General features: G+C 40.2%; 2 long non-coding RNA genes across 2 annotated transcripts; both read left to right on the plus strand.

Annotated features, from left to right (window-relative positions):
- Window positions 1-3,589: 3,589 nt before the first annotated feature.
- LOC140597913 (uncharacterized) lies at window positions 3,590-15,847 on the plus strand. The gene is made up of 3 exons (XR_011999951.1): window positions 3,590-7,624; window positions 10,849-11,050; window positions 15,412-15,847. It is a non-coding gene; the product is annotated as an uncharacterized lncRNA (long non-coding RNA).
- A 5,325-nt stretch (window positions 15,848-21,172) lies between these two features.
- On the plus strand, window positions 21,173-23,432 carry LOC140597914 (uncharacterized). The gene is made up of 2 exons (XR_011999952.1): window positions 21,173-21,257; window positions 23,344-23,432. It is a non-coding gene; the product is annotated as an uncharacterized lncRNA (long non-coding RNA).
- Window positions 23,433-24,330: the final 898 nt, after the last annotated feature.

Raw genomic sequence — 24,330 nt, forward strand, 5'->3', positions numbered from 1 at the left:
TCCTCTGGCCTTCCTGATCATCTCAGGGGTATCCCTTCTCCTTTCTAACCAGTTGGCGGTCTGTATTGTCAGGCGGGACTGTGATATGTTCACCTGCTGCCTTAGCTCAGGTGCTATGACAAGATACCATGGACTGTGTGGGTTAAGCAACAGACGTTCATCTCTCTCAGTTCTAGAGGCAGGAAGTCCAAGATCAAGGTGCCAGATTCAGTGTCTGATAAGGACCTGTGTTTCTCGTGTGCAGACAGCCACCTTCTTGCTGTATCCTCAGATGGGGGAGGCAGAGCAAACTGTGGTGTCTTCCTTTTCTTGGAAGTACACTAATCCCATAATGGGGGATCCACGGTCAATACCTCATCTCAACCTAGTTACCACCCAAAGGCTCTGCCTCCATTTGTGGAAGCATTGGAGATTAAGGTTCCAATATATGAATTTGGAGCTGGGGTGGGGTGGGGTGGGGCACAAACTTTCCATTCATAGCACTTGCCATATAGTGCACGCGCATGCACACACACACACACACACACACAGATTCAGTAGCCAGTGTGTCCTTCCTATTAGAAATTGCCCTAGCTAGGAGTGGACTGTACAGCGTAGAGAACTGGGGGTTACAAAAACACTTTTAACTCCTTCGTGTAGAATGCAAGAGACTTTGGGCAGGATGAACTTCATTTCATTCAGAGATACATGTGCCTAGCACAGCGCCCCAGCCAACGGGCGGTAGTCATCTGTGTGGGAAATCACTGTGCTTGAACTGACACCTCTGAGTGGGATCACTAATCCTGCTCTATCTGTGCCTCGCGTTCTTAGTTACCTTTTAGAAGTAAACAGTGTGTAGACATGAGCTTTCTCGGTTTTCATATTTCCTTTTTTGAGTGCTATGAAAATCTATCTCAGAGGAATTTTTAAATGCTGGATTATGAAGCCCCTTCAAACACCGCATGGTGCAGATTGTGTATGAGTAAGGCCACAGCGGTACAACCTGTAGGCCAGGCATAAACATTACCAAATCTAAAGTCCTAACAGTGATTTTGGAATTTGCAAGCTGTGGTGATGTCAGTTGAATGGGGTGATTTGAGCTGACAGACCAGCCAGCCATGTGCAGAGGAGCTTAGTGGCCTGTGGGGGCTTTAGGAACGCTGGCTGGCAGGAGGCCACAGCAAGAGGACAGCTTCTAGCAGGATCGCCTGGGTGGAATGCGAGAAATGAGAAGGTGGATAAAGTGAGATGTGAGAAACATGGCAATGCCTAGAAGACATGGGAATAAAGAGAATAATAATCTCTCGTATCGTAAGTGCTTTAATGCTTGTGCCTACTGGGTGACAGGAAGTTTGCATACATTTTTTAAAAAACATTTTATTTATTTATTTATGAGAGACATACAGAGAGGCAGAGACATAGGCAGAGGGAGAAGCAGGCTCCTGCGGGGAGCCCGGTGCTGGACTCGATCCCAGGACCCCCAGATCACGACCTGTGCCGAAGGCAGATGCTCACCCACTGTGCCACCCAAGTGCCCCAGTTTGCATGCATTTTACTTAGTGCTCTCATAGCATCTTGCAAGGCGCATTTAATTGTCCATTTTACAGCTAAGGGGTCTGATACGGGCTAACAATTTGCTCATAGTCTTATGACTAGGGCGGGGGGAGGAAAGGGGCAAGATTTTCAGTTGAGGATTTTCTGACTCTGAATGCACTTTTCTTTTCGCCTTCCTTGATGACGAAATTTTGCTTACTATCAACCAATTCAATTCACAAATGTTATTTAGGGCCCTACTGTGTTCCAGGAACTGAAGAGACTGGTTCATTATCGGATAATGCTGTGAAGGAGCAGACTCTGAATGGATTTGATCATGTTTTATGTTACTCAGAGGATGTAACAGTGATTCATAGTAGATACAAAGGGGTTTATTTTTTATTTTTTTTTAAGATTTTATTTATTTACTTGAGAGAGAGAGAGAGAGAGAGAGAGCGCGCGCGCACAAGCAGGGGGAGGGGCAGAAGGAAAGAGAGAAGCAGGGTCCCCGCTCTGCAGGGAGCCTGATGCGGGGCTGGGTCCCAGGACCCCAGGATCATGACCTGAGACGAAGGCAGATGATTAACCAACAGAGCCACTCAGGGATCCCGGGGTTTGGTTTTCACTTCCTCCCTAAATCCTTACTTTGGGAGTTAAACATTTTTATCTAGATTTCTTTCCTCTCTTCAAAGGTATCATCTCCAAAATTGGACGTAGCTCATCTCCTCCTCTAAAAGCTACCAACCTCAGTGACTTCCCCTCCTAACTTCCCTGTCTGTTCAGAGCAACCAGCGCACTACTATGATTATAAACCTTCATCATCGTGGCCACTTCTTATTCTTAGGTCACTTAGATCCAAGGGCCATCCTGGCCCATCGTTTCCTGTGTCCACTCCTCGATTTTGTTGCCACTCACCCAAGCCATTTTGTGCCTCAGCCCTGCTGTAGTGGAGTTGATGTCCTTCCCCCAGGCTCTCCTCGCCTCCACCAACATGTCTGTCTTTGAGCTACAACCTCTTCTTCTTAATAACTCCATTCTTAAGACTCCCTGAAGATCCAAAGTGAATCATTCATTCTTTCATTAAGATGTAACTTCCATAAAGACAAAAAAGAATGTAAGCTCCATGAGTGCAGGGATTTTTTTTTCCTCTTTTGTTCACTATCCTATATTCAGGTGCCTAGAAAAACCTGGCACATTTGTTGAATGTGTGGATCGATGCATGAGTAATTCATAGAAGAAGGAAGAAAGGGAAGAAGGGAGGGAGGAGGCTAATATTTCTAGTGCTAATACGTTCAAGCTTTGTGCCACTTTACATAGGACTGCATTTAATCTCTATAGGGCATTATGATCCACAAATTTCATTCACTGACTCAAAATACATGTATTGACTCTTTATCATATGCCAGGAACTCCTGTAGACACTGGAAGGAGTGAACTCTTGGAATGTAGACCTGAGATGTGTGTGTATATACATGATACAGAGAGACAATACTCAGGTAAAGGAACAAAAGAAGGAATTAAATTTGTAATAAAGATGGTGAAGGAAACAAGTTTCACTGCCAAAGAGGTTGATGCTCATGGCACTCAACAATGGCCTTTGAAAGCCAGGCCACTTATGCACATCCATCCTTCCCACTGCTCCTCACCAGATAGCAATTTCAGGGAGATCCTAAGCTTTTCTCTGTTCCAGGAATACACCCCATTTCCCTTTTCTCATAGTCCGTTCAACGGATAGGTGTCCTTGTTTCCTGTAGTGCCTGCAATGCTTGTTAATTTAGGTAAGGAAGAAAATGTTCCCACCTCTGGGGAGCTCCCAGCCTTGTAAAAGGATCAGGAAACACAGAAAGAGCTGTACTACAGACCGGAATGTGGCGAGTGCTCTGACAGAGATATGAATGAAATACTAGTGGGTTTAGATGGAAAAATGATCATATCCTCTTTGGGGGAGACTAGAAAATATATTTAGAAAAGGTGGTACTCGAGGAATGGGTACAGTTTTTATAGCTTGATAAAGAAAGAAGGTTCAAAACTGATGAAACAGTCTAAGCAAAAATTGCATGGACGGCAGGGTGTGCGGGGGTGGGGGCATTTAGGGAATAGCAGGCATCCCAGTATGGCTGGATTGTGGAGCAGTTGTAGGGAATCCAATGCTAATATGGGATCATGCGTTGGAGGACAAAATGCCAGAGAGAGGAGTTTATACTTACTGTGGTGGGCAGTGGGAATTCACTGCCATTTGTGACTGGGAGAAAGACATGCTTGTGGCTGTTCTTTAGGAAGACTGTTGTGGCATATTGTGGGGGATGGATTGAGGAACTGGATTTGAGGGCTGTTTGCCGTAGATCAGGTGAATGGTAAACAGAGCCCGCCCTTGGGGGCTCCAGGGATGGCACAGGGGGATGATTGTTACAGGTCGTGAACTCAGGAGACAAGCAAGTCAAACAGCTCAGAGCTTTCTGGATAGGAACTGAGAGGTTGGATGTGGTGTACAAGGAAGGAAGATATTAAGGGAGGAAATTAATTTGAGGTGAAAGGGAATTCATTCAAATCCTCTTACCTGGAAGTATCTTCCCTTCTGTAGTCTACATAGAGTGAAACCTCATGAGGTAGGCGAGGTGTAAGTTGGATCATGCAGTTCTACCTTTTATGGCGCTTCCAGCCCATTCACGGGAATTAATATCAATTGCCTTATGTTGGTCTCATTTTCACAGTTGGTGTAAAATTGTGGACTTCTTCAGTATCTTCTAGAATAGTTTCTAAAGTTCAGAGAAAAAGCTTAAAGATGAATTCCTAGAACTCGCTTTGGAGCTTTTTTGGGGAAAATAAAGCGGATCATAGTTTCCCGGAGAGCTACTAATATTTATAATTTCATCGAAATCTAATGTACAGTGTACGACTACGAAGGAAAGAGAAGGTGATAAGTATGTAGGAGGGGAAAAAAGATGTTAATTAACATATGGAGGAAAAACCTACTTCAGAAAAATTCAAGTTGATGTTAGACAGATGTGAAACTAGATTTTCAGTATTGGTTTACTGGATACAAAACAGAAAATGAAACCCGCTCAGGTATAAAAAACTCGACCTTATTTGAAAGTGACCTAAATGACACTCAGAGTTTGGTTATTGACCAAGTGAGATTGCCACAAGAAAACAAGCAGGTATTTACTCGTGCCCTATAATGCTTTTACTGATTTTCAGGATAGAGAAGGTCATGCTACTGCCAGAAAATTTCTCCAAGGGTATTGACATCCTGGGAATTGACTCTGCCTATTTTGAGGAGATCCCCTAATTCCTGAGTGGTGCAAGTTCTTTCAGGAGATATTTCAGTAATGGGTCTAATGAAAATAATGGCTTAATAACACAGTTTTCTTTTAAAGAACTGAAGAAATTTATAAAAATTCTGATTTTTCTTTATGGCAACCTGTAAAGTTGGAATGGAAATACATTGATTATTACATATAGCCATAATATTTTTCCTGTATATTTGGGACAAATAAAAGAGCTCTCTCCCACTTATCTCAAAATTGATTAATGAATTAATCAATCTTTCAAAAACTGTGGAGATGTTTTAGCTCTGCTATATCATGTTCATTTAGCCAGTGAGAATGATTTTTTTCAGAACCTTGAATATTACATTTATTTTTGGATATGTGTGATAAACTCAGGATTTATGCCCCACCAAACTTTGACCCTTATGTATGCTGACAAAGATCATTATGATCTGTAGAGGTTAGAAATGAAAATGAAAAGACAAAATATCAGAAAAACAATAAACACATAAATCAAAGTAACCCAAATGCAAGTGGGAGCAAATATGAGATGGCATAATGATAATACGAGGCAAAAGATTAAGAAAATTCATTAAAATGATGAGAAGTGACTAAGAAAGACTATTTTGAGTTAACTGTAGCAGAATAAGGGGATTGGCAGCCCTCTCCGTAATTCTACTGCAGTGATTTCTAAAATACCGAGAAAGATTTTATATTTCTAATTAGCTAAGCACTAGAAATATGCCCTCTAATGTGAATCATATGGTTATATGGAGTCACTACAAAAATATTATGGAACTTGAGCTTAATATAGATTAAATATGTTTTCTCCATATCATAAATTATAAAAAATTGTTCCGATACACGACTGTAATGTATTCATCTGTCATCTCCAGAACTTTAGGAGTTTAGACACGTGTGAGCAGAATGCAGTGCAGAGAGATTTGCATGTCAAGATCAGGGTTTTTGTTTTGCTGACTCTGGGTTGGTTTTCACAGTCCACGATTTGTGAGCTCTAAACAATGATAATGGTAACCAGGCATACCATGATATCATTACTAAAATTGGAGTCTGGCCCCCACAGGAAAGCTAATGGTAATCATAATGAGACCTTGCATATATTGAGTGCCTACTGTATGCCCAGTGTTCACGTATTTGCCATGTGTTAACTTACTTAATCCTCACAACACCCCTATTATGCATATGAAGGAACTGAGACACAGAGAAGTTAAGTAACTTACTCAAGCTCACATAGCTTGGATTTGGGATTTGAACCCAGAACTTCCAGCTCCAGGTCCCACACTCTAAACTTCACTGTACAGTGGTACCTCACATGTTGCGGTATTCTTGTACCACTGTTGGTGACATCCCCAAGTCTCCTTGGCATTCTTATCATGGTATCTGTCTATCTCTTTGAATTGTTTCCCCCGCCCTGTTCTGATGTAGCAACAGGACCCATTTTGATTCAGAGAATTTGGTGCCCGTGATGAATCATCAAGATGCTGGTGGACATTTTTAGGGTTTTTCTGTAGAGATCTCATTTCTTAATTCTGACTCAATCCACCAAGATGATTTGGTAGTGATAGTGTATAACTCCTGCATAAAATGACATGAATGAAAATCCTCAACCACGTTTGCTAGTGGAAAAGAAATGAACCAAATTTTTGGAACACAGAGCCTCTGTAAAGAAGAACATCTTCTCCTCGTTCTCTATTAGTTTGAGTTTTAGGGAGATTTATTAACATTTAGGGTACTAACCGTTCCCCGGGCCAAAAATTATGGGAGAGTTTTGTGATATGAGAGATTCCGTGAGTTACATGACAGCCAAGATTCTCAAGGCCAAACTAAACAGTGTTACTAAGGATACATATAAGCTTACTACCCAGTTAAAAAATCCCTTGGGCAGTAATAATCTCACTGCTTTTGCATATCAGATTCTTCCAAGTAATGCTCATCAGCACCAGCTCTGTTTTAACATAGAGCATCCTTCACACATGTACGAGGGCAAGAGTAACAAATATCACAGTCCCGTTGTAGATCCAAGGGGAAAAGAATGCGCAGAAGTGTTAAAAAGCCCAGTGAAATCCTAATTTAGTAGTGGCCCAATTACTTAGTAGATTGGATTATTCTGAAGAGAACCAGTGATCCTCTTCAGTCAATGTATTTTGAGTCCTAATGTGTGCCAGGCTCTCAGTTGTGCGCTAAGGACAAAGAAATGAAGAAGCACCTTCCTTGCACTCAGAGGGCAGCTAATCTACTTTTCTCCTTTGCTAAATCTTTTTTTTTTTTGTCTCTAAGTCTTGTGTCTTCATGCCGCCACATCAAGATCTAGTTTAGTAGTTTTCATAATGTACTCTCCACCCCACTGCAAAGTCACAGTGCCTTGGTGACTTTTACTCTGATATTCATGGAAATGTGAAGTCTACTGTTTTGCTCTCCCTGATAAAATATAGCATAATAACTAGTTGCTGGGTTACTGCATAAAACACAGGCCCCAAAATGTAGCCGGGAAGAGCAGTTAGCAATTAAGTAAAGGAAATGACTAGTGGGTTTGAAACTGAATACACGGCCCATGTACTTCTTAGCATAGGAAGGCATCTGGGTTACTTAGGCAACTTTTATCACTAAGGAAGTAGTTTTGGTGACTCATGCTCATACAGAACGACTTCTTTCAAAATCTGTGTATTTAGTGACCTTACCATTGTGCTTCTGTTTTCCTTTTTCTTTGGACTGGACAGAAAAAGCTACATTTGGATGGCACGAGTTTATCACTTAGTAGCATATTATTCACTGGCTGGCCCATGTTTTGAAATTTAATGGACTCATGGTGATCAGAGTAAAAGGTCAGTAGTTCTTGCACTATATTGCTCTATTAAATGTAGAACTAAGCATATTTTCTAAGCAAAAATGTTATATCTTATATTAACATTTCTTGTCAGTTACTTATTATTATTTGATGTGACACTGCTATTGAAAATACTGGTCACACTAAAGTATTTTATACTGTAACCTAAAATGCTTTAGTTTTCCCCAAGGAGAAGAAAAATGGGATTAAAATCTCCATGGAGAGCTGACTGGAGATGATAATAACAGAAATAAAGAAACCCGAAGGAAATTCTTTTGCCAGCTTCTCTCTTCAGATTATCCATCTACCTGCTGGATGTTGGAACAGTATCAATAATTGATATTTTGCTGTGTTAAACAATAGGAGAGAAGTTGTAGAAGAAGGGAGTTAATACAAAGAGTTGTAGGCCAATAATAATGTGTTTGGAGAATTATGGAGGAATTTACTATTGAAAAGGAAACCTGGGAGCCAAGCCCATGTGATTGGGCTTTCGAGGTTGGTTACGGAGGCTCTGGGTTTGCCTGGTAACCTTTGAGATGCCAACTTTTAGTGTGGTCAGTATAGGGCTCACCTGGATCATCTTTATATCTTTTGTTCTAACTCCAGAAAGTCTGTAAGTCTTAAAATTTAACTGTTTTCATTTTGCTTTTAATTTGTCCCTCTTCTGTTTTTAATTTTGTGGCTGGAAAAGCTTGAAAAAGACAATGAGTCATGACAACGATTTTTTTTTCCCCCTCCAGATAGAAGCCTTCAGTGTGAGGCCAGGGTGTGGAGCACCATTTGTGCGATCCATGAGCCTTAGCAGGCTGAGCCCTTTTCTGTGGGCTCCCTTTAAGGGGGCATGGGAGACGTGCTAGCCCAGTGGTTCTCAAAGTGTGGTACCCAGACCAGCAACATCAACATCACCTGGTGTTTTTTGGAAACGCTCTCGGTTCCTACCCCAGATTGACTGAGTCAGAACTCTGGAGCAGAGGCCCAAGAATCTGGTTTTTAATAAGACTTCCAGATGATTCTGAGGAGTGCTGAAGTCTGAGAACCACTATGCTAGTGAATTATTAGTATCTGTGGCCATGAAGAGTATGAAAAATATAGTGTTTGGAGAGTGGGGACATTTACGAGTCTGTTTAAGAGGAAATGAAAAACAGATAGAAAAGAATGTTTTAGCTTTAGAATTCAAAAAATAAAAGGCCTGTAATTTAATTAGGCGGACTGATTCCCTGCAAGAACTTTTGCTTTCTCAGAGAAGGGCGATCCGGATGACTAGGGTCCTGTGAACATTGGCATGGTTCTGAAAGTCTCGAATAATCTCTCATGAGGAAAAGCATGCCTTTCTGTATTAGAACATACATTCAACTCAAGTTTGGAAAATCCCATAAGATTCTAGTGGTTCATTGGCTTCACCAACTCATTTGGACCTTGGGGCCTCCATTTCTGCATCTGAAAACCATATTTGTTGTTACTTGCCACACATGATCTCATCAGAATGAAGTCAGAGATTCAGGATATATGAGGATTTGTGAAGTGATTTGATGACCAAAAAATGTGAAGCCTAAGGATGAAGAATGATTAATACAGATATTGACAGTGAAGAGGGATTTAGGAGGTGATACAAAAATGGGTTGATATTTCAACTTTCCTTTGACATATACTCCCTTTAGTCCTGGCTGTGTCATCTATTAGTTTGCTTTTCTTTAAAGATTTTATTTGTTCTTGAGACACACACACACACACACACACACACACACACACACACATAGAGGCAGAGACACAGGCAGAGGGAGAAGCAGGTTCCCCACGGCGAGGCCGATGCAGGATTCAGGATCCTAGGACCCTGGGATCATGACCTGAGCCGAAGGCAGGTGCTCAACCACTGAATCCCCCAGGCACCCCATCTATTAGTTTTTTATGTGAAGTCAATCACAGTTTTTCAAAGCTTTTCATCTTAGTTTCCTCAACAAAAATGCAGCATTAATGATACCTACTCAGGATTGCTATGAGAATAAAATTAGATTAAAATATGAAAATGCAGGGCAGCCCCCGTGGCCCAGCGGTTTAGTGCCGCCTTCAGCCCAGGGCGTGATCCTGGAGACCCAGGATCGAGTCCCACGTCGGGCTCCCTGCATGGAGCCTGCTTCTCCCTCTGCCTGTGTCTCTGCCTCTCTCTCTGTATCTGTTATGAATAAATAAATAAAATCTTTAAAAAAATATGAAAATGCAGCTTATCAAAGTCAAACATTACACATTTCGGATATTGTTGTTAGGATTGTTGTTATTTTATGTCTTTGTTGAGGAAGCTTCGTGATTGTTGACATAATGACATCCAGGACTTCAGAATAAGTGTGTATGTCAGCAGATTTTATGATTACAAAAAATAGCTATGTTTACTTTTCTACAAATTCTCGTCTGGTGGAATGTTTTCGTTTTGTCATAAAATGAGGGAGATGCACATATGTTTTATTAAAGAAAGCAAGCCTAATGTTTTTTGTCCTTTGAACTGAGAGGCTACATTTCACTCATTCTTTTGGGGAAAGATGACAGATTCTGGAGTCAGGCTGCCCTGGGTAATTCCCAAATTATGAATAAGCCTCAGTTTCCTTGTATATAAAAACGAGGTATTAAGAATATAGAGGTATATGAAGACGAAGTGAGAAATGTATATAAAATAGATAGTAGTGGGGCACCAGGGTAAGCACTCAAAAATAATATGGTTTGCTAGTGTTGTTATCATTATTTTTTAAAAAGATTTTATTTATTTATTCATGAGAGACACAGAGAGAGAGAGAGAAGCAGAGACAGAGGCAGAGGGAGAAGCGGGCTCCATGAGGTGAGGAGCCTGATATGGGACTTGATCCTGGGACCCCGGGATCATGCCCTGAGCTGAAGGCAGACGCTCAACCACTGAGCCACCCAAGCACCCCTGTTGTTACCATTATTAAAGCATAGCATGAAGAAGGGCAATGTTTCTTAAAAGTCAAGGGCAATATAGAGAAAATAAAACAACAAGGGGGCAGTTTATGAAATGGCCTGATAATTTTGCAAATTAAAATTCAGCAGGTCCCATGACTTTCCTGGTCACTCTCATTAAATCAAACAAACAATTCTCTGATTGTTTTTAATAAAATTAATTGTAGTGATTTATAATCTGCATGTCTACCTAGTCAAAGTTTCAATCTCGCTTTATTTTTTTAAATATTTTTTTAAATTTTTATTTATTTATGATAGTCACAGAGAGAGAAAGAGAGAGAGAGAGAGGCAGAGACACAAGCAGAGGGAGAAGCAGGCTCCATGCACCGGAAGCCCGACGTGGGATTCGATCCCGGGCCTCCAGGATCGCGCCCTGGGCCAAAGGCAGGCGCTAGACCCCTGCGCCACCCAGGGATCCCCCGCTGCACCACCCAGGGATCCCCTCAATCTTGCTTTAAAGGTACACGTCTTCCCTCTCTAGGCTTGAGTGTGCTGGATGCAAGGAAATGGGTGTGCTAGATCTCTCTTTACTAAGTGTTTCTCCTCCCCCTTTCCCACCTTACTAACAGGTCTCTTGCTGCTTCAGGGTTAGAGCTCATTGAGAAGAGATGAGAAAGATAAAAACTTCTTTCTTGACAAGTACTGTTGTGATCTAGAGCTTACATTTCTCCATTTGGCATATGCTTAAAACTGGCCCCTTTTTCTAGCAGGTGCATCTTTGGAGACTTATCACCATTGGGATGTCTCTCTCAAAGAGCCCTTAGCATGCAGAAATGCAGTTGTATTTGGTCTTCCACAGCCCCTAGAAGTCATTCAGAAGTATACTCTTTGCTTCTTTTTGCTAGAAGTATACTCTATACTTCATTCCAGGGGCTCATCCTCCCACAGAATCTAAAACAGTGAGCTGGCTCCCCGTGGGGAGCCTGCTTCTCCCTCTGACTATATCTCTGCCTCTCTCGAATAAATAAATGGAATCCTTAAAAAATAATACAATCATTATTCTGCACATAATAGCCAGATACAAAAGGTTATATATTGTGTGATTCCATTCATATGAATATTCAAAATAAGCCAGCCCATAAAATCAGAAAGTAGATTTGTGGTTGCCAGGGTTTGGGGGCAGGTGGGAGTGAGGAGTGAATGGGTATAAGATTTCCTTAAAAAAAAAAAAAAAAGATTTCCTTTAGAACTCATGAAAAAAGAAAAAAAGAACTCATGAAAATGTTTTGTTAAGAAGGTAGAGGTGACGTTTTCACAATACTGCAGATTTACTTAATGCCAGTGAGTGGTACTCTTTTTCAAAAAAGATTTTATTTATTTACTTATGAGGGACACACAGGGAGAGAGAGAGGCAGAGACATGGGCAGCGGGAGACGGAGGCTCCCTGCGGTGAGGGTGATGTGGGACTCGATTCCGGGACTGGGATCATGTCCTGAGCCGAAGGCAGACGCTCAACTGCTGAGCCACCCAGACGTCCCTGTTATGTGAATTTCAATTCAATAAAAACAATTCTTAATAAAACAAGAAGAAATCAGAGAGGGAGACAAACCATAAGAGACTCGTAATCATAGGAAACAAACTGAGGGTTGCTAGAGGGAAGTGGGTGGAGGAATGTGGTACCTCGGTGATAGGCAATAAGGGGCGCACATGATGTAATGAGCACTGGGTGTCATATGAGACGTATGAATCACCGATGTCTACTTCGGAAACCAATAATACATTAAATGTCAATTAATTGAGTTTACATAAAATTTAGAAATAAAGAAAATGCTTCTTAGACCACGGTAAAAAAAATAAAAATAAATAAAAATAAAAATAAAACAGGGAGCTGGGGCACCTGGGTGGCTCAGTCAGTGAAGCATCTGCCTTGGGCTCAGGTCATGATCCCAGGATCCTGGTATCAGCCCCCTGTAGTGCTCCCTGCTCAGTGGGGATCCTGCTTCTCCCTCTCCCTCTGCCTGCCACTGCTCCCCCTGCTTGTGTCCTCTCTCTCTCTGTCACATAAATGAATAAGATATTTAAAAAATAAAAAATAAAACAGCAAGCTCTCCCTTGTATGGCTCAGATCTGGTCTGAGGGAAATACGTTATCTTCTGGGACTCAGAAGATAGAGGATGGGTTACAGTTTTAAACTCCCAGGATGGTCCTTTGAAGCTGTTTGCGTTGGGCCTGAGAACAGTAGCAAACAGCTCCATAGACCTGGGGGGAAGGTCAATCCACATAGCACACTGGCAACTTTCACCAAAAAACTTTCCTCTTCTGGGTGCCTGAGTGGCTCAGTTGGTTAAGCGTCCATCGCTTGGTTTCAACTCAGGTCATGATCTCAAGGTCATGAGATGGAGCCCCGTGTTGGGCTCCCCACTCAGCAGGGAGCCTGCTTCCTCTTTCCCTCTACCCCTCCTCATCTCGTGCTCTTGAAAGTGATTGTGCTTTCTCTATATATAAAATAAAACAAATCTTTAAAAAAAGAGAAACTTTCCTCTTCTGTAATCTCCAACTCTTTTATGCCTTCAACATGGGTAGATAGATGGTTGTTGGAGTTATATAACTCTTTCTGGAAGTTTGCCTTTGAAAACTTTGCATTATATTTGCATTCACTTTGGAATGTGATTTCTACTGTTTGCTACTTTACTTGAAACTTATTCCTATCAAAGTTAAAAGGGGGAAGGATCACTTTGGGAATGCCCTGACCTCTCAGACCATCATCCCAAAGTTGCTGGCACTGCCAGGGAGAAACATGGTTTGTCCATGCTGGAGGGTCAACGTTTGACCCTCATGAATGGCCAAATCCCAAAGTAATCCCAAAGTAAAGCTTTCAATGTGAGCGATTTTTTAAAAATATTTTTTTAAAGATTTATTTATTTATTTATTCATGAGAATACACAGAGAGGAGAGAGAGAGAGAGAGAGAGAGAGAGAGAGAGGCAGAGATACAGGCAAAGGGAGAAGCAGGCTCCATGCAGAGAGCCTGATGTGGGACTTGATCTCAGGCCTCCAGGATCACACCCTGAGCTGAAGGCGGCGCTAAACCGCTGAGCCACGGGGGGTGCCCAGATTTTTTTTTTTTTAAGATGTTCATATTTAGTCTTTTTCTCATTGGCAGCTTTTTTTTTTTTTTTTTAAAGTGGCTTACATTATTCCTAGCTTACATTGTCAATCTTGGGGCTGACTTAATGTTATTGTTTGGGAGCTAAAATGTGTTCATTATTTATTTCTTTATTTATTTTTAAAGATTTAAAAAATTTATTCCCATGAAATACAGAGAGAGAGGCATAGACACAGGCAGAGGGAGAAGCAGGCTCCCTGAAGTTGTGTGGAACATCTAACCTGCTCCTTTTAGGTATCCCTAAAATGTGTTTAAAAATGATGTTCAGAGGCACATGGGTGGCTCAGTCAGTTAAGCGTCTGCCTTTGGCTCAGGTCATGATCCCGGAGTTCTGGGATCAAGCCCCCCATCAGCTCCCTGCTCATGAGGGAGCCTGCTTCTCTCTCCTCTTATGCCCCTTCCCCTGCTCATGCTCTTGAGCTCTCTTTCAAATAAATAAATAAAATAAAATAAAATAAAAACTTGATACATGCTTGCTATTAATCTGTTAATTCATGTATTTAATAAGTTACTTATATATAAGGCACTAGGAACTGTACTTGACGTGTAGTAAGCAGTATGAAATGAAAGTGGTAGCTGTTATCACCACCATCATCATCATCGTTTTGTTTATCATTTTATTTATTTTGTGATTATGTAAGTCCTCCCCTGCTTGTGCTCTCTCTCAAATAAATTAATAAAATCTTTAAAAAAATTTTTTTAAATGTGTGCAAATTTAGAAAAATGTTAACTTTTATCAGTTGTAATGTGATCCTAAACTCCCACTTGTATTTAAGTAAACTCATCTTGAGATGAACAAAATGGTATATATTATGTTTAAATATTATTTTTTATTTCAGACATAATGTTTTCTAGTGTGAAAGCTCATAAATGGATGCATGTGTACAAAGTAGATGCAGCTCTGAACTCAGACCCAAAATGTCTGTGACTGCCTCGTGGTAGTTCTGGAATTAGCTATCTAAGTACACTAAGAATATGGACTTGGACTTGGAATGTCAAGTCCAAGCCTCCCTTTTTGGTGTTTTTGTAGATACTAGGTACTATTGTGGATATTTTATGGACCTTTGAAAAATTGCTGTGAATTTGAAAATTGGGCATGTTAGGTATATTTGTCTAATAACTCTTAATATCAATTTGGTTATTTTTTCAAATATGCTTGATTGGCGTGAGAGAGAAACCTTGAGATAACGACTAAATGCCCATCTATGCATCTATCCACCCAAAGGACTTCTAAAATATAAGAATTTTGTACTAAAATTTCCCATGGTTAAAAATAAATCGTCATCATAATAAAACATGCACTAATCTGAATTAAAGAATAAAGCAAGGCCTGTATGTTGGTTCCTAGTTGTGAAAAACAAGAGGAATATTTTATTTTATTTATTTATTTTAAGGTTTTATTTATTTATTCATGAGAGAGAGAGAGAGAGAGGCAGAGGGAGAAGCAGGCTCCATGCAGGGAGCCTGACGTGGGACTCGATCCAGGGTCTCCAGGATCAGGCCCTGGGCTGAAGTCAGCGCTAAACTGCTGAGCCACCCGGGCTGCCCAATATTTTATTTTTTAATATTGAAATACTTTTTATTTGATGACTTTTTAAGTATATGAGAACAACATTGGCAAGACCAGGTGCCTTATATTGTAGTGTCCTTTTCTTTCCTGTCTTTTGATTTTGTCTTCTCTGTTCTCCTTGTCTCTTTCTTTCCTTTTCTTTCCAGATATCTGGGAATGTGCTCAGAGGAGATGATGACACTTGGGAGGAATATCTGGACCTGTCAACTTTGAGCCAGTTTGAGGATATGGAGGCAAGTGTCAAAAAGGAAAGAAAGGAAGAGGCGCTTCTAAATTTTGTACAACACCGTAATTTAAACAGGATCGAGTGTGGCAACACACTGCATGGTGTATCAAAGTGGATGAATGCAAGGATGGTAATGTGGAAGGAGGTCTGGAGAGGAGGGAAATGTACAACGAGCAGTACTGTAGACATAGCAAAGTGTGTGTGTATATGTGTTTTAGCAAGGTTTAAAGATTTGGAAGCATTGAGGGGCACATGGTTGGCTCAGTCAGAAGAGCTTGCAACTCTTGATCTTGGGTTGCTTACTTAAGAACTTACTTTAAAAAATAACAAAAATAAATTCGTAGCATCAAGATGAACTTGCAACTTTTAAAAAGCTCCTCTCTAAACCTGAAAGAGTCTAGACTGCCCCTGGTATCACACTCCCTAATGCTAGAAGTTGTGTGGAACATCTGACCTACTCCTCTAGTGCTGGGGTTCTGATCGCTGCCATTCTTCCAGTAAAAGAAGCTGAGAGAGTGGCTGGTACCAAATCTGGGGCAGATATCAAAACGAGCTTAGAACAGGAAGGAATAGCTAAGAAATGTGTGCCAAAGAAGGGGAATTCTGGAGGTTCCTAGTAGGTGTAAAAATGTATTACAAAGTTCCAGTATTTGCGAGTGTGGTGCCTGCAGGAATAGCAGCTGTATCCCAAGAAGGGCTAGTCCCCATGGGGATGATACTAACTTAGAATATAGTGTGTGAAAGAGGAAGTATTACAAACCACTGTGGAAGGGGAAACTTGGTATTTTGGGGAAAATTCGCGTCTAAAACCTCACCTTGCATACTGTATCAAAATAGATTTTTTTTAATAATTTTTATTTAAAAAAAATTTTTTTTTTATTATTTATTTATGATAGTCACAGAGAGAGAGAGAGAGAGAGAGAGAGGCAGAGACACAGGCAGAGGGAGAAGCAGGCTCCATGCACCGGGAGCCCGATGTGGGATTCGATCCCGGGTCTCCAGGATTGCGCCCTGGGCCAAAGGCAGGCGCCAAACCGCTGCGCCACCCAGGGATCTCCAAAATAGATTTTTAAAATGAAATTTAAAGGAAAAGAAGAACATACAGGTGAATTTAACTCATTTTTTTTCTAAGTATAGGACTTCCTGGGCTTAAAAAGACATTGGATAAATCACAAAAGAAAACTATGTATACTTGACTGCAGAAAATTAAATACATTTGCGTCATAAAATATTATAAACTAAATCCAGTGGAAACTGATGAACTGGGAAGTGTTTTTACAACACACATGGTTGACAGCTTTATGGCAACAAAAATAAAATTGTGGTCATAGAGTCAGCAGCTCAAATTATCCCAGTAGCAAAAGGACAAATATGACAAATAACTGACAAAAGAAAAAATTACAGATGTCCTATAAACTTGTGATAATTCATCCTTGTGTTAATAAAAAAAGGAAAATAAAAATAGCACACTAATTTTGGGGGCCATAAGATTGGTAAAGGTTTAAAATGACAGCACTTGCTCATGAAGATATAGCAGGTGAGTGTTCTCAGCCACTGCTGATGGGCTCGTAATTGTTTTGGAAATGCATCAAAAACTTAGGTAATAATTATGTCTTTTACCTAGTATAACCCCCCTTTCTAGGCTCCAGCTACTGAGAACATCAGAGCATTTGAATATTTATGTGTAATAATTTCATTGCACTGTTCACGTAGGAAAAAACTGGATCTTCTTAAGTAGAAGATACTGGGAGACTAGGAAAAGAAATTATGGTTGTTTAGGTACTACAGAAACAAGGCAGAAAAGATATGCAGCAAACAGTTAAAAGTGGCTGATTTTTAGGTATAAGGTGGAATCAAGGCTTTTTTAGAAGATGTATCTTTTTTTTTTACTTTTGTAATTTGCTTTACCCCTCTGAATTAGAATGCATTATTTATTTATTTATTTATTTATTTATTTATTTAAAGATTTATTTATTTATTTATGACAGACATAGAGAGAGAGAGAGAGAGAGAGGCAGAGACACAGGAGGAGGGAGAAGCAGGCTCCATGCTGGGAACCTGACGTGGGCCTCGATCCTAGGACTCCAGAATCGTGCCCTGGGCCAAAGGCAGGCGCTAAACCGCTGAGCCACCCAGGGATTCCCCTAGAATGCATTATTTAAAACATTCAGAAAAAAAATGAAAAATAAATACGTCATGGAAAAAGATGATATATCCCTCTGACAGAAATACTGAACTGGTTGTGATAAAATGTTAGATGAGAACACAGATGCAATAAGAGTATGATTTTGGTAAAATAGAATTGGTGCAAAGTCTGTAGAGACAAATACTAAAATTTAGCCATAGTTATCTCTTATAGTTTCTAAAATTTTCTTTTAAAATACATTTTCCTGTTTTCCAGATTATGTGTGATGGGCGTAAATATCTTATTAGTAGTGAAAGACAGAGAAAGAATGGTCCTCTTACAGTTGGATTGGGCTTTCCGTACTCTGGGCATTTCTGATGTTATGTCTATTAGGTCTCTTTCACTTTTGGTAATAATCAAAAAAGTAGTTTTCCAAATATTTTTTCTCACTCCAAATAGCAATGTCTCACTTCTGTAGGGAACAAGTAATATGATGGAACTGCAATCTGAAGCTTTTGCGTTTTCAAACCGTGAATTGACAAGGAGATGTAAATACTGCCCTTGGTTGCATTCTTTTCCCACCCTATTCTTGGAGTGAGCCCTACAGTAAAAGGAGTAAAAAAAGATAGGCAATGCAGATTCTTGACATTCTTTCCTAACCAGAATGATTTTTAACTCCTAATGTGATTTTTCCCCTTCAAAATATATACCAGCTCTCTTCTTCCATTTATTCTTTGATATCTTCCAGATTTTTTTAATTGGTGCTATCTCCTGATTTCTCTTCTCTTAAAAGAGTGCTTCTGTGACTTGTAAATAAACTTGTTCACCTGGGGAGTATTGTTTATGTGACAATCAGCCAATCACAGAATTTTCTCCTTTTGATTCTTTGTAAAAAAAAATGACAAAACAAAAATAAACCCTGAATATTAAAAGAGAAAAACTGATAGGGCCTAAATGGATTTATGAGCATTTTAAACATTCGTAAAGTTCTTTGAAATGTTTTTTTAGTTCTTTGAAATTTACAGGCCTATGTTATCATTTATGATTGATACTATTATTAGAACATACTTTATTAAAACATACTTTGCCACTCACTGAAATATAGTCTATTTTGGTCATTCTGTATTCTCTGAATGACCAAACATAGAACAAATCCCTTTGAGATTTGTACTATATTTTAACTTTAGAGTGATTACCTTAGATGGAAATGAAAGACTCAGTCTCAATCTTCAGGAGTTAGTAACTCTGTAATAGCTGGGTTCATGCCTTTGGGGCATTCCCAGTGCAAACAGAAAGTTTAGGGGTAAGTGGTACTTGTGTTGTATAATATTTACTGAAGTGACTTTGAAAGATTTAAACAATTTTAAATAAACACAAAGTTGTGTTGTTTTATTTTGCAGTGAATAGACCTAATAATAATGCTGTTGCCTTTCGGTTATTTTTATCACCATTGGATCCTATGAGAATGATCCTAAGTGATATTGTTGGTATCTAGACTAGTACTTGACGAGCAAGGGTAGGGTGAGAAATCCTTTTATTTGATTTTTCTCTGAATTTTAGTTTGTCAGTACTGACAACTATAACAATTAAAAAAAAAAGGCAGTGAAGAAGAATGAAGGGTTTTATGGAGCGTGTATGTTATGTGTGTGTGAGAACACAACGTTTCCCTCTTCCTGGCCTTTCTGGATCTGGTTAGGGAGATTTGGTTACCTCAGATAGTTCTGAATGTTTGGTGAATTAGCAGAGAAAAGGAGCAAAATAATCACAGCTCTTTATCATTTTTATCTCCTCTATTCCCATCCTGGGTCTTGTTTTCCCACCTGAAATATGAAGGCTGGTATAGAAAACAATAAGGAGAGACATCTTGTTAGAGAATATGCAAATTAGTCTCTTGGTAATATACCCTTTTTGAAAGCATACCAGGAAAATAATTCTCTGTTATGTAATTGGATGTAAAAGGATGGATTCTATCTTCTGTTATGAGTTATTCAGATAGGGGAAGAAACCAGTATTTATTGTTCTAGGCACATCACTGAGTTTCTATCTCTGTCTCTTTTTCTCTTTATATATATGTGTCAATTAATTATTGATTAAATACAGTTACATTACTAGCAAATATTACCCTTGTTTCATAGATGAAGAAAGTATTAGATTCATTTGACTCATTTATTCTCAGGACTTTATGTTCCTTGAACTGCGTTAAGGTGTCTTTGTAGGAATTACTGGGCTGAGACTCTGTTATAAGTTTTAATAATGAGTCTTGGAGGCTGTCTCTCTTTTGTGAAGCAGAGTTAACCTCTTTGTCTAACGTTTACAAAATGCGTTGCTGTAGCAGCTCAGGTGACCTTCCTAGAGCTCAAAAATTGCCTTCATTCCTCAGGCCAACCTGTTCTGAGGAAGCAATGTATTCTAGAAACCAGGGCTGCTTTAGTTTGGACTCTCGGTTTTCCATCTGGGTGCAGAGGACAGCTGAGCCTACTAAGCATTTTCTCTTCCAAGTTATGGTCTAGCCGGCCCTGGAAAGACCTTTGGAGGACACCCGAATAAAAATCTCCTGTTTTCATCTAGCTGTGGGCTTGGGCAAGTTACCTCTCTCATCTTTTTGAATCTCCGTGTCTTCACCTGTCAAACTAAGATTGGTGAAATCAGTATCACCTGGGGTCACTTCAAGGCAGCTACCGCGGTGAGTGAGGGCAGGGGAGATGATCTGGTGTGCTTCTGGGCCCCCTACTATCCATGCTTCAGCAATAGAACATCTGTGTGTGTGTGTGTGTGTGTGTGTGTGCACGCGTGCGTGGGCCTCCACTCTACCTCACCCTCACCCCTGAGTCTAGATGAGATTTTGTTTGAAGAAAAGGTTCTGTATCTAAAAATAGTTGGAAAAACACTGGGAAATAGTCCTTAAGATTTCTTCCAGCTCTAAATTTCCATTGGTGTAGGAGAGCAGTTTTAAAGACAGGCAACGCCACTATCTCTAATTTAACTAAAATCTAATCTGCAAAAATTTACTGTGCAGCATTTTTTAAAGTAGAAATTTCAGAAATAATTATCTGAAAGAAAAATCAGTGTCAAAATCTGTGACTGAGTACTTCAGGATGGCAAGCTATAAGGTAAACTGCATGGTTTCTATGCTTTACAGCAGAAAAATCTATAATTTCCTTAGGGCATTTGGGCGGCTCAATGGTTGGGCATCTGCCTTTGGCTCAGCTTGTGATCCTAGGATCCTGGAATCAAGTCCCGTGTCAGGCTCCCTGCATGGAGCTAGCTTCTCCCTATGCCTGTGTCTCTGCCTCTCTCTCTCTCTCTGTCTCTCATGAATAAATAAATAAAATCTTAAAAAAAATTCCTCATGATTCTAGTTCTTTTTCTTAAAGCATTTATTCTTTTTCTTCTTCTGAGGTAAGTGTAAGATAATATTTACAATCGGAAGTCACTAGAATATACTTCACAAAAGTATTATTCCTTCAAGACCTCGTGAAGTTCATCATTTTCCATCTGTTCTTTTTCTCTTGGAGGTTTGTCTTGTCATTAATAGAACATACCTGCTGTTTCCTGCGTCTTTTCTTTTGTGACAGTCTGTGAACAAGGTGACCGGACACCAGAGGAAGATTTGAAATGTTTGGCTACAATTTTGCTTTTCTGTGAGTTCCTTTTACTCTCTGTCTTTAGGGCATTTATTTAAAATCAGTGTTCCGAGTATGATAATTAGATCGTTGATGCACACTTCAACCCTGTCCATTTATTGATGGGTTACCCAGTAGGGTCATGACTTCGAGAGACTGACTTTCAAGCAGCTCTAATAATACTTTCTATGATGATGGAAATGTCCTCTCTTTGCTGAGTAGTACTATAGCCACCAGCCATATGTGGCTATTGAACCCTTGAAGCATGCCTAGTGTGACTAATGAACTAAGTTTTCTATGTTAATTAAGCTAATTTAAACTTAAATCAGCTGATATGGCTGGTGGTTTCCCATTGGATAATGTAGCTCTGGGGAATCAATAGAATTGGTAAAATATTCTTATGTTCAGGGACCAGAAGGCATTAAGTTATTTTTTTTTAAGATTTCATTTATTTATTCATGAGAGACAGAGAGAGAGAGAGAGAGAGAGAGGCAGAGACACAGGTAGAGGGAGAAGCAGGCTTCATGTAGGGAGCCTGACGTGGGCCTCGATCCTAGGACTCCAGGATCAGGCCCTGGGCCAAAGGCGGCGCTAACAGCTGAGCCACCCAGGGATTCCCAAGCTAGTTGTTCTTTATTATTGGCACTTTAATGGTTTAGGTTACAGATTTTTACATATAAAACCACTTTATTTTTTCATTTTTTATTTTTAAAGATTTTATTTTTATTTATTTATTCATGAGAGACACAGAGGGAGAGGTAGAGACATAGGCAGAGGGAGAAGCAGGCTCCCTGCAGGGAATGTGATTCAGGACTCGATCCCAGAGCCCCAGGATCACGCCCTGAGCCGAAGGGAGACGCTTAACCACTGAGCCACCCAGGCGCCCCATAAAAGCATTTTAAATTAAATATTTCTTCAGTGCATGGCACAGAGAAGAGTCAATGAGTGATGGGATGGTTTCACCTTACTCCACCCCTTGTCTCAGCAACTCAGGCATCCGGTGCGTCCTGGGTGAGGTCATTAACAAGTTTTCCCTAAAATTGCCACACCTGTAGATTCCGCTTTTGAGCTACCATGGTCTTTGTGGGAGTCCTGGGGCGGAGGGTGCTGTGTTTCTATGTGTACTACTGTCTATTCTCTTACTGCCAATGCTCCTGGGCTCAGTACCCCCGAGTCAAGCCTATGGCTTGCAGATATGCCACCTCATACATACTACTCCCAACCCAGGCCACTCCTGGACTCCTATCACAAACTCTTCTCGGGCCCTTAGAAGTCTGTGGCTGTAAGTACCACTCTGTAGCATGCTGACCTGAGCTTGTCTAAGGCCCGGCGTTTAGTGATGGCTCCTGACACCAGCATCTCCAAGGAGCATGAGAAATTCCAGGGGTCAGAATAATGCTACTGGACACACTTGAAGGGACTGAGAATGCATCACTTAGGAATGTCATTAGATGGATACTGTTTATTAAAGATTCCTTTATATTGTGCCAGGTATCAGACTAAGTGCTTTAAATTCTCACTCAATACTCATAGCAACCACATGTCCCATTTTTACACATTTTAGATGTGTGCTCAGGCTCAGAGAGGGTAAGTGACTTTCCCAAAGTCACATAGCTGGGAAGCAGCCAATATATAGTTCCCATTCACACTCTTTGGCTCTCAGGCTTGCAGTTTTAATCACAGTGAAATTCATTATTCAAGAGGGACAGTTCCTCAAAATCAATGCAGAGGGCAAATCTAAAAGGAGCTGGATTTTAGGGCACTGTAGAGAAGGATTCTCTACTAATTCAAGCTCTTCATCCAAACACCTCACTCTGTGAAGCATGCTGTGCCCAGGAGCATATCATAACGGAGGCCTGATGCTGTGCCTGATGTGGTTAAAAGGCCTTCTTGAATTAAGTGGGAGCTCACAAGTGATAGATGAACTCTCAGGGCCTTTCTGATTCAAATTTCTTCTGAATATAATTTCCTCTCTTGAGGACGTTTATTGCCAATTTATTCCCATATGACTACTTTTTTATTTTCGGTGCGATTCATAAAGACCTTTCTTTTTCTGTGTGAAACCAGAATGTAATTTATTCGCTACTCAAATTTGCATAAACAGGGTATTCTCTTCCTTCAGCAAGCGTATGTAAGAATCCACATCACGTTTCACTGGGGAATAAAGAATGGCCTGGATCATGGAAACTCAAAGATGATTGCCAAAAGTATTTTAAACATTTGGCAGACTTTGTTTAGTTCTGTAAGATATTAATGATCAGTGACATGACAGGCAGGAGAGGAAGAATAAAATATCATCAGATTTCAAGTTATACAATGAGCTGTGAAATCATTGAGCTATGCTATTATTACTTAGTATACCCTTAGAGTTATATTGTGTTCCTTAATTATTTCTGATATGCTTCATATGTGCCAGGTACTAACTGGCATTTTGTGCTTCTTTACAAGTGCATTTTCTGTGTTTTGAGGGAAAATACATGGAATATCCTAAAAGTGTATTTGCAAAAAGTGCATTATCTGTGATTGGAATATAAGCTCTACTGGACATGGCATTGAAGATAACTTTATGGAAAACTGTAGGATTAGAAAGCTGTATGAACATTTGGGATTCACTTTGGCAAAGAGTAATCAATATGTATCTTCATGTTCTCTGTATGTGCCCATCCTACCTTCCACCTCAACTACTCCTGATTATGGCACCTCCAAATCATGCAATTTGTGCCAGGGTTTGGAAGCGGATGTATACCTCATCCAGGGGCAGGGCATTATGTCTATAGATGCTCCCATGGAGATGGTCATACATTATGATTATGGAGAAAATTTCATTCTTAAAGTGATTCTCACATGTGATAAGCCTTACAGAGGAAATACTACGTAAAGAGATGATGTGGTATATAAGGTAAAAGGCTGGGAAGAGCTGAAAGGATTTCATGACAGGAACAGGTGGATCTGTATTTCAGAAGACTGGTAGGACATGGATCAGGGATTCAAACAAGTCGGGGTCTCTAGCGTGGGAGTCTAGTAGGAAGGTTCCACTAGGTCGGTCTGGGAGAAGGCGAGGATTTCTGGGCAACGTAAAGAATGTGAGTGA

The sequence above is a fragment of the Vulpes vulpes genome, chromosome 2 (genome assembly GCF_048418805.1).
Source record: "Vulpes vulpes isolate BD-2025 chromosome 2, VulVul3, whole genome shotgun sequence".
NCBI classification, from domain to species: Eukaryota; Metazoa; Chordata; class Mammalia; order Carnivora; family Canidae; genus Vulpes; species Vulpes vulpes.